General features: G+C 47.1%; 1 pseudogene; it reads right to left on the bottom strand.

Annotated features, from left to right (window-relative positions):
* Nucleotides 1–9725: 9725 nt before the first annotated feature.
* On the bottom strand, nt 9726–10166 carry LOC130040499 (clathrin light chain A-like; annotated as a pseudogene).
* Between the last annotated feature and the right edge of the window lie 1538 nt (nt 10167–11704).

The raw sequence follows: 11704 nt of genomic DNA on the forward strand, positions 1-11704 counted from the left end.
GATGAATAGCGAAGGTAGGTAAATTTCTTTGGGGAATATGAGGGGAGAGAGAGATACTTGCTAAAGAGCCAGACAAGCTTCTCCAGAGTAGAGCCAGCCACATGTGCATCCCAAGCAGAGGTGGAGAGTGCGCATCATAAAGTCAGGGAGGCAGAGATCAGGCAACTTCAAGACTAGGAAAATGCATACCTTTGCCTCTGTCACAGGCAGAACACCCCCAGTGGTACTCGGGGCTCACTCATGACCCTGTGCTTAGGAGTCACTCCAGGAGATACTTGGAGGATTCTATGTGATATCAGGGATTGGACTGGGCTTGGCTGTGTGCAAAGCAAGTGTTTTAACTCCTGTATTATATATTGAACCCCAAAATTAGAAAAAAAGGTTTTTTTCTTTTTGGATTACACCTAACGATGCACAGGGGTTACTCCTGGCTGTGCACTCAAGAATTACTCCTGGCGGGGCTCAGGGGACCATATGGGATGATGCTGGGAATCGAACCCGGGTTGGCTGCGTACAAGGTAAATGCCCTACCTGCTGTGCTATCACTCCAGTTTCCAGAAGTTAGTTTTTATACAGTTATCCAGACTGTCCCCAAAGTCTGTTACTAGGGTGTGGGTGTATAGTCAAGGAGAAGAGCTTGGAGCTGTGAATGTTCTTCTCTGATTTTTCTTAGCATCGCATTTGATCCACATCGAAGCCTTCTTGGTCCAGCTAATGCTCTGGGCTTGGAATTCTGAATCTCAAAGACTTTCCTCACTTTGAAGATGGATCCTTGTATTCAGAGGCCTCCGTGCCCCATTTGCGTTCCAGACAGTGGCTTTCCCAATACACAGCCCCCCCCCCCCCACCACCACCCCTAGATCTCTACCTGCAACAATTACATTGGTTGTCAGTTTAATCCTCTTACTTGGCAAGGTTGACAGTGATAATCTTTGCATTCCATAGTCTAACCACCAGTACCGTCAGTGCTTTGGAGTGAGAGCTCGTGTCTACATGGAACTTCTTTTCTGTTCTTTCACCCTCTGGAAGGGAATAAAGTCAGTAATACACAGCTCATTTTATGGTTGAGCAAACAGACTTGGAACCATGTGGTCTTCATTTTCTATTAATGCAATGCAGACTTGTCCTGGCATTGACTGAGAATCTGCTCAGCAGACACCTCTGGACACAGGAATCATTTGCATTGAATTATATACATGAGGTCACCAGCCTTCACATGTTCCTTACACCTTACAAATACGGACCCAGGTCCTTTCGTGTGGTCGCGGGAGGCCTCATTTTCTAAATACTGTGGCTTTAATTAGCTACGGTAATTTTTTTTAAAGTGAAAAATAGAGATGTCTGTTTTCCTGGCAAATGCTTCTAACAACTTTGGAATATCTTGCTTTGAGGGGACACTACACATCGGGTTTTGATTTGCCTACAGTTATTTTCCATTCTGAGAGAAGCCAACTATTATCCTAAAAGGTCAGTGTTGGTTTCCACGCTTCATCAAACAATCAAGCTCCATGGCTATTTTCCTGTTAAATACAGAACTTTTGTTGAATGCAGATGTCCTGCTGTCTCTAAGGTGGTGGCCCAGTGACGCAGAAGACTCAGTGCAAGAGACAGTTGCTTCTTTCTTCCCCTTGTTCTGTGAATTTCTTCACTTCAGCAACTTCAGCAGAGGCGTACCTTAGCGTATCCATGAAGGAAAACAAAATTGTGGGAATCTTTAGGAAGTAGAAGTAATTCAGAAGCTAGAGAACCTTTTCCAAATCTCCACCCAGATATCATAAGGACTGGTTTTTCCATTGTGAATACTTGGATCTTAGCTTCCATGGGGCTGTCTTTGAATCTGGTTTCTGTTGTATGGGAAATGTGTGATTCTGGTAAGTTGTTTAACCTCTTCACTAGTAAAATAAAACAGCTCCCTTTCCTTGACCTTGATGAGGAGGCCAGGCTGTGTTAAGTACTTAATCATGAATTCTCTCAATCCTCCCAACAACAGGAAGTAGCACAAGTGACATAAGTGAAAATGACCATTCATATTCACTGGTATTCATGCTTCTGGAAACTCAAATGTGAATGGGTGAACATGTGTCTCCTGCATATATGCATCTATATCTTGAGTCACCACAGATGACAGTGCTCTGGCTCTGGAGACAGCAAAGGATGCCATTTGCTCTCTCCTTGTCCTTCTGTTCCCCTTTGAACACAGGAGGATTGGCTGGCTGTAGCAGCAGCGGTGTCCTCAAAGAAAGGCTGAAAGAACCTCTTCTACCAAGCCTGACACTGTTGAAACGCTAAAGCAACATCCGCAATCTTCTTTCAATTACATTAGAAGAATAACACCCCCCTTTTTTTAGTTGAAGCCACTGCAGTCAGATAGTCCTTATAGAAAAGCATGTTTCTGCCATGATTACTCCTGATAATTTCTGTGATAAGAGTGAGTGAGAGAGAGGATAGAGATATAGATAGATAGATAGATAGATAGATAGATAGATAGATAGATAGATAGATAGATAGAGAAAGTGCCAGCCACAGAGGAAGCCTGGGGAGGAGGTGGGAGGTGATGGGAGGGAACCTGGGGACACTAGTGCTGGGAAATATATACTGGTGGAGGGATACTGTTGAAGCACTGTATGACTGAAATCTAATAATGAACAGCTTTGTACGGGTCTATCTCACAGTGATTCAATTTTTAAAATATATTAAAATTAATGGGCTGGAGGGATAGCACAGTGGTAGGGTGTTTGCCTTGCACGTAGCCAGCCCGGCCGAGCCGGGTTCGATTCCTCCGTCCCTCTCGGAGAGCCTGAGAGTATCTACTACTGAGAGTATCTCACCCGCATGGCAAAGCCTGGCAAGCTACCCATGATGTATTCAATATGCCAAACACAGTAACAACAAGTCTCAAAATGGAGACGTTACTGGGCCCGCTCGAGCAAATCGATGAACAACGGGAGGACAGTGCTACAGTGCTGCTGAATTAAAATTAATAATAAAAAAGAATAATTTCTGTGATATTATCTGTGATAATTTCCAGAGAGATAACTGAGGCCCAGAGATGTATAATTGGCCTAACTTATATAGCTCATCATTGGTAGAATTGGAATTCAGCTCCTGCTGACTCAAAACCTGAACTTTCAGTCTTAGAGTGTTTTGGTGGGAAGGGAGAGGGTGTGAAATAAAATCACTTATGCCAATCGTTTTATTTTACTTAATTTTTTTTATTTAGACGCATGATTTATATAGTTGTTTACAGCGGGTTTTCAGGCATGCAGTATCCGCCCCCTGCCCAACACACACACATCCCCTCCATGGTTTACACCAACTCTTACCCACCAACTTGACTCCATTGGGCCCCACGCTTTTGATAGTGTATATATATATATATCAAAAGTGTATATATATATATATATAAACAATCACAATCATCCTGTTGTTTGTCGATCGTCTCGAGCAGGCACCAGTAACTTCTCCTTCTACCTAGCCCTGAGATTTTAAAAGAGCCATTTCAAAGCTCTTTCAGGATTAGGAGGATGAGACCCATCATTGTTACTGGTGTTTGGCATATTGAGTACGACACGGGAAATAATATATATATATATATATTTATACATACACACATATTTTTTACCTCTCACCATAAAGGGACCAAGGCTTGAGCCTTCCAGAAAATGATCCCTGACCACAGAGTCAGGTATGCCCCCCCAAATCACAAACCAAATAAAAGACACTCAGACAAGCCAGAGAGCATTATACAAAAGTGGATCAGGGAGGGGACAGGCGCCAGCTAGTCTAGTTAATCCAGCTGTATTATATTTTATTTAGAGTCCAAGAGGATCATATGGGGTGCTGGGGATCAAAACTGGGTCATCTGAATGCAAAGCAAATGCCCTCCCTGCTGTATCCTGCCCCCTTCCCCATCTGAACATCTTAATGAGCATCTTGATAAATATATGCCAGCACTATGCTAAAGTAAAATGTCTTAGATGCCAAAGAAAGAGCAATGGAGGAGGCATTTAAATAACCCCCAGAACCCCCAAACCACCTCCCTGCCCACATGGAAGAAAACAGTTATCAGTGAAGATGGGGAAGGGGACTCTAAATAAAATATAAAACTAGTCTTCCCAACTCCAGCCTCCTTTGGATCTCTCGCCAGTGCACAGAAGGACACAGTGACCTTCACACATGCCTGACTGGAGAGCCATGTAGAAGCCAAAAGGGGGAAAAGAGCAGTGGTTAAAGGACATGGAGAGACAGAGAGTGAGGGGGTTGGAGAGATACAGCAGGTAGGACACTTGCTTACACGCTGCAGACTTTGGTTCAGTCCCTGCCACCCTACTTGGGTCCCCCCAAGTCCCATCAGGAGTGATTCCTGAGCACAAAGTCAGGAGTAATCTCTGAGTACCACTCAGTATGCATCATCCCCCCACCCCCGAAACAAGAGAAGCCAACAGTGGGTCCATGGCAACCAAAACATTGGCCCTTTGTGCAGAGGAAGGAGGGGGGCTGTCTGACTGCAACTCACACAAGGAAAATATCTGCCTACACTGTTAAGGAACTGTGATACCAAAGACCTTTGGAGTCCTGTGTGCAGATTTTACACAGTTTCTCAGGGACCCAGCAAGCTAGCCAAACTTGCTATGACAATGGTATAGGGTTTAGTGCACATGCCTTGCATGTGCCGACCCTGGTTTTATCCCCTGCATCACATGGTCTGCAAAGCATCTGAGTACAGACTGGGTACTTCCAGGACAGCCCAGGTAATACACAGCATGGCAGGGCCCAGACAGCACCACATCCTAGGGCTTTCACGTTGATGGACTGACCTGGCTGACCAAGTAAACACAGTGTCTCTTAGGCACTGCATGGGAAGTTAACCCAGAAATTTAGTAAATGAGAGGCTGGAGCGATAGCACAGCGGGTAGGGCATTTGCCTTGCATGCAGCCGACCTGGGTTGCATCCCTAACATCCCATATGGTCCCCCTAGCACCACCAGGAGTAATTCCTGAGTGCATGAGCCAGGAGTAGCCCCTGTGCATTGCCAGGTGTGACCCAAAAAAGCAAAACAGCAACAAAAAAAAACAAAAAAATTAATAAATGAAATGTTAAGACTTTCTCGACAGTCACAGATCCTTGTCAATACTCAATAATGCAACTCTCAGATTGTGATTCTCATCTAGTGCTTTTCTACTTTGTGAGGAATCTTTTTTTCTCTTTTTCTTTATTTAAACACGTGGTTCACAAAGTTGATCGTAATACAGTCATTTTGGCCATTCAGTGTTCCAACATAAATTCCACCACCATGTGACTGTCCCTCCACCACTGTCCCCAGTCTCTCACCAGGGGTGCTGTGGGGACCATGCGGTGGCCCTCGATCACACTTGTGGTTCCTCCATGCCAAGCCCAGCTCCAGCTCTTTGCATCTCTCCCCAGACCCCAATATCTGTAACTCTGAGTTGTGATTGTATAAAGCCACACATACAAACAGCTGGAAGATTCCTCCTTAACCTGAGCTAGTCATGATCTACCACCAGGTTTGGGGCCACTATGTGGGCATGCGCGTGTCCAGATGATGCATCCCCGGCAGAAGGAAGAGGAGGATTGGCAGAAGGGAGGAGCTGGACCAGGATGACCTAAATGAAAGTCTGCTGGATGGCTGGACTCGGGCTTCCCTGGCTCACGGGATGCTGTTTCTCAGCAGCATCTGTTTTGCCTTAAGCCTGGGAGTCCCTGTAGGGAATGTTTTTAAAGGAAGCCGATCTCTTCCTCAATTTATCCACCCCCCCCCCCCCCCCCCACAACACACACACACTCGGTCCTCTGGTTCCACAGCAGCCAGTGATGTTCAGAATCTGTGCTCAGGCAGCTGTGCCTTCTGGGGGCTCCAACTTATACAGAGCGAGCACGGACCACTGCAGGCCGTCAGGAGGGAGCCATTTCCCCCATCAGGCCAAATAGACAGCAAATTTGAATGAACGCCCTGGAATTAAAAGCCAACCTCTCTCCAGGGGAAAAGAGAGTAAAGCTTGCAAATGCAATTTTGAGCTGTTGCTTGGATGGGTTTTATGTTGCAACGGACCCTTCTCTAGAGTGCTAAATGTTTTATGAAGATCTGCTGGCTGAATAGGTACCATCTGGTTTGGATTATGTTTTAGTGCAATTCTGGCAAACGTAGTCCCCATTCTAGTCTCCCGAAGCATGGATTGCCTACACCTAGAAGGACCAGCTTTCACATTTCCTCAGTTCAGTACTTTGGTACTTGCAAATTAATCACTTGGAATTAAATAGCTTTTAATGAACTTAAGGGAAAGGAGTATGCTAGGTAAGCATCTGGGTGATGAAGTCAGAAGGACAAATTCCAGCTCTCCTTTACCAGAATGACACTCCCAGAAGCCCTTTCCCTTTGCGGGAGCTCCCTGGCTTCTCTGCTCAATGAGTGTAATAACAAGTTCTCATCTGGACTCAGCTGTCAGGAGCTTAGAGGATCTAGTGGGGTAGCTCAATATCTGGGAGCGAGGGTTGTCCTGGACCCTGCCTGCCATCCCCTCTTCTCTCAGAAGCCCCATGAACCCCATGAGGAGCCAAAAAGAATGAACGGTGCGGGGCTGGAGAGATGGTACAGTGGGTAGGACGTTTGCCTTGTACACAGCCGGGTTTGATCCCCGGCATCCCATATGGTCCCCCAAGCATCACCAGGAGTAATTCCTGACTGCAGAACAAGGAGTAACCCCTGAGCATCGCTGTGTGGCCCAAAAAGGAAAAAAAAAACTGAATGAATGGTGCTCTACAGCATGAACCAGCAGTGTCCGGTGTCTGGTGTCCAGTGTCCAGCATCCTCAGTTCAGAAGGAACACTGGAATGACAGCAGTTTTCCTGACACAGGAAGAGCGATGGGCAACCTGGTCCATGGGAAACGAAGGCCATCGCCATTGTTTCTCATGTGCCAGGGCTTCCCCAGGTCTGTGGTCAGCATTGGACAGTGCCAGATCAGACCCAACTGCAAAGGCCAAGGGAAACCAGACACCAGGAGGAAATGCCATCAGGCAGTGGCTCCCGAGTGGCCCCAGGAACTCAAACTCTCCAGGCACTTGCAGCCTGGTTGCAAGTCCTGTCTTGACTGTGAGTCCTGTCCTGACTGCAAGTCCTGAGAGCCCGTCTGGATTTTCTGCCTTTATTTCTAGCCTCCACCTGCCCACCGCCACTCAGGGGACCATGCCGAATAGGTACCATCTCTTTTGTTTTGTTTTGGTTTTTGCTTTTTGGGTCACACCCAGAGAGCTCGAGGGTTACTCCTGACTCCTCACATAGGAATTACTCTTGGCGGTGCTCTGGGGACCATATGGGATGCTGGGAATCGAACCCAGGTCAGTTGCGTGAAAGACAAAAGCCCTACCTGCTGTGCTACCGTTCAGGCCCAGTACCATCTGGTTTTGATTATGTTTTAGTGCAATTCTGGCAAATGTGGTCCCCCTGGCAGTGCTCAAGGAGGGCTTCCTCCTGCCTCTGTGCTCAGGAATCACTCCTGGTGTGGCTCGAGAGACCTGTGAGGTGCTGGGGCTCAAACCCAGGACAGCTTCATGCAGGGCAAGCACTCTGCCTGCTGTCCTGTCTCTGGCCTCATGACTTCATTTCTTCTGCTGCTTACAGGGGTCTGAGCATAGCCCCAGATGACTGCCTGCCTTCTTTTCTTTATCTGCTGTGACAACCTTGGGTGTCCTCTGTTTCTCTGGGTGTTTCACTCAGCCTCCTCTGTCTCTCCCTTGCATTATAAGGTCCCCTTCTGGGAGAGGACAGTTGGTGCCTTCTGTGTTGTCACATTGTACCTGCCAGGAAGATGAGGTAGAGGATGGGGGCCTGGTTTGGAAAGAGATGTGGTACCCGGCACGTGATCACAGTAAGTCTTTTAGTCACTGGGGCCGGAGCAGTCACACCACACGCCCACCTGGTTTTCTTATTAGAAATTCAGATTTCTGGGGCCAGAGTGACAGTACACAAGGTAGGGAACGGTCTTGCAAGCAAGCAGCTGACCCTGTTCTTTCCCCCAATATCTCATGTGCACCCCAAGTACAGAGCCAGTAGTAAGCCCTGAGTGCAGCCCCTCAAATAATAATAATTAATAAAGGTAAAGGTAAAGGCCCTCCCGTTGATCATCGATTTGCTCGAGCGGGCCCAGTAACGTCTCCATTGGAGACTTTGTTGTTACTGTGTCTGGCATATCGAATACTCTCGGTAGCTTGCCGGGCTCTCTGAGAGGGGTGGAGGAATCGAACTCGGGTCGGCCATGTTGGCCGCGTGCAAGGCAAACGCCCTACCCGCTGTGCTATAATGGGCTGGAGCAATAGCACAGCGGGTAAGGTGTTTGCCTTGCAAGCGGCCAACAAGGGCGACCCGAGTTCGATTTCTCCCTCCACCTCGGAGAGCCTGGCAAGCTACCGAGAGTATCTTGCCTGCATGGCAAAGCCTGGCAAGCTACCCGTGACGTATTCGATTTGCCAAACACAGTAACAATTGTCACAATGGAGACGTTACTGGGCCCGCTAGTGCAAATCAATGATCAACAGGAGGACAGTGACAGTGACAATAATAATAATAAAAATTCATATTTCATTATTCCCAAATCTAGGACTCTAGCATAAACTCTCAGAGTTTTTGATCCCAGTCTTATTTAACAAAATAAAATAAATTTTGTTTTTGGGTTATACCTGGTAGTACCTGGGGCTTACTCTGGGCTCTTGTTCAGGAACTACTCCTGGTAGTGCATGGGAATCCTAGATGGTGCATGAGATTGAACAGGGGTCAGAGCACGCAAGGCGAGTGCCTTAACCCATGTACTCCCTCTCCAGCTCCTGAAGACAGCAGTGTCTGAGGCCTCTGCTCTGATAGGAAGGGCACCCAGAACGGAACTGCCCACACCTCAAAGAAGCCTTGTGTGTAAGAGATTTGCGGACACGGTTGTCCCTAAAGACTAAATACCTCTAGGTGCCCTTTTTTGCTCAAGCACAACCTGGTGTCACTTTTCTCTGTCATGACCGGGAGACCTTGCCCCTGCTGACTGAGATGGGACAGCGGTTGCTGAAGGGCCGATGCTTTTCCTAACCTCCTCCACCCCTCTTCATATCTGACCCCAACCAAAGCATTCATCCCAGAACAGAAATATTCTTGTCCTTGGATCCCAATTGTGTTCAGAAAAAGCACCGCTGCAAGCACGTCGGAATGGTTTTGTTTGGAGATTCGAGTCATTTTGTTTGATGAGGAGAGATCCTCAGTACACAGAGAAGAGACCTGCATCGAGGGAGCATGACCACAATCTGCATGAACTCAGAAGCGCACTAAATCCCTTTCCGGTTGTGTAAGACTAGTTTGTGTACTCTGGTAACTTCGGGGGGGGGGCGCCCTTTTTGTTTTATTTTGGCAGAACTGAAGGAAAACTGTAGCAAGGGTTATTTTCCATACTTCTACTATCAATTTTAATTTATCCACCAAAAAATAAAGCTGAAAATTGACTGTTCTGTTCTTTGAAAAGACAAATGCAGAGTGATGGGTGACAGAAAATCCTTAGAAACTAGCAGTTCTGCTCGCCTGGCTGAATTCAGTTGGTGTCTGAAGGAAATGAACCATGACCTGTTTTAGTGTGAGAAAGGACAAGAGATCAGGAATAGCTGCTTTTGCTGGACACCCATCCTTCACTGCAAATTGAAATAAATGGCATGAATTGTTTTAGTTATGTGAGGAGTCATCTCCAGTGGTCTTCATTTTTTTTTTCATTTATGATTAAAAAGTTCTTGTTTCCGAGAGAGCTGGCATCAAGGGCCTCCAAGCATTCCATCTGCTCTTCTCTCCATTTACGGTTATTTTCAGGCTCTGATTGCAGTTGACCCACTTGTGAAATAGTTGTGTAACTGTCTGTTGGACCATTACTCTCCTGGTTGTATTCGCCATTCATCACTCCATCAACAACATCGGGACCCCAGCGGCTTGCCTGCAGCTGCGGCCTAGGGCACCGCCATCCAGGATGGCGAAGACCTCATCTTTCTCTATTCCTGCGATCTCGCTTTCCTGCTGCACCAGGAAGGCTGTGGCCTGGTCTTCTACCCCCCACGAGGGCCACCCCGTTCCCCAGCAAGGGGCTACTGGAGGCACCGGCTGGGGTACCAAATGGATCCAACCCAGCCATGACGAGCAGTTCAACTGCACCAACACCACACCTCGGCAGTGGCCGCTACTCCCAGATGGGAGCATGAAATGAGGCCCCCGGAACCATGCCACCAGAAGGCTGTTTTCACTAGAGATGCCCCAGGTGGGGGCGGGCAGGAGCCCTCCCCGACCCAAGGGACCCAGCCCTCGCAGCCGACCTCCACTACTCAACTGCTGCCATGCTCCAGGTCACTTTCCGGATATAACATAAGACACTTCCTACCCGTTTTCCATAATTACCACACCATGTTTGATGAAGTTCAGACAGTAGGCAACAAATCACAGAGAGAAAAATATGTCTCTTGGAGAGACCGGCAGGCTGCTGAGAATATCCTGCCCACACGGGCAGAGCCTGGCAAGTTCCCCGTGGTGTATTCAATATGCCAAAACCAGTAACTATAACAGACCTTATTGCCCTGACCCTGAAAGAGCCTCCAATCATTGGGAAAGATGAGTAAGGAGATGCTGCTAAAATCTCAGGACTGGGAAGAATAGTTGCCAATGTCATGGATGTCTCCCTTCTTGAACAGTAGTACGATCCTGCTGGTTTTCCATTGGGACGACTAACGGGAAGTTAAGTGATTAAGTGATTTAAGTGGGAAGAATAGAGCCGTTACTGGAACCCACTTGAGTAAATCGACAAACAACGAGATGACGGTGATACAGTGATGGTTAAAAAGAGAAGATTTTCTTTCTTTCTTTTCTGTTTTGGGACTATACCCCAATGCTCAAAGACTACTCCTGGCATTATTTAAGCGATCATATGCAGCATCAGAAATCCAGCTAAAGTCGGCCACATGCAGGTTAGTACCTTACCTCCTATTCTCTCTGACCCCGGGATTTTGTAGCACTGAAAAAATATTGGGAACAGAGAGAAAGAGAGAGTATAGTGGGTAAGGCACATACCTGGCATACAGCTGACCCATACAGCACTGCATGGGCTCTTAAGTACTGCCTGGAGTAATCTCTACGCACAGACCTGGGAGCGACCTCGATCATAGAGCCAGGAGTATTCCCAGGTGTGACCAAAAACTCTCTCTGACCCATCCCCCAGTTTTAAAGTGACAATATATAAATTTTAAGGGTCAAATTGTGTATATGAAGAGTGCTTATGGTAGTTTTTATGGATTTTTTTTTTTACTGTGAAGTTTCTTACAACTTTTGGGGAGGGAATGGCCCAAACCTGGTGGTGCTCATGGCTTACTACTGGCACTGCTCAGGGATCACTTTCGGCAGTGCTAGGGATAGAATCAGGGTCAGACAGATGCAAGGTAAAAACTCTGTACTTGCTCTTCAGCCCCCTCTCATACCTTATATTTTGATTTTTTTTTCAAAGCAAGATTATATCAAAAGGTGTGTGTAGGCACTGGAGCGCTAATACAGCAGGTAGGGTATTTGTCTTGCACGTGGCTGACTCAGGTTCAATCCCTGGCATCTCATATGGTCCCCTGAGCACCACCAGGAGTAATTCCTGAGTACAGAGACAAGAGTAACCCCTGATCATCACTATGTTCTGTG

The sequence above is a fragment of the Sorex fumeus genome, unplaced genomic scaffold (assembly GCF_029834395.1).
Source record: "Sorex fumeus unplaced genomic scaffold, SorFum_2.1 ptg000002l, whole genome shotgun sequence".
Taxonomy (NCBI): domain Eukaryota; kingdom Metazoa; phylum Chordata; class Mammalia; order Eulipotyphla; family Soricidae; genus Sorex; species Sorex fumeus.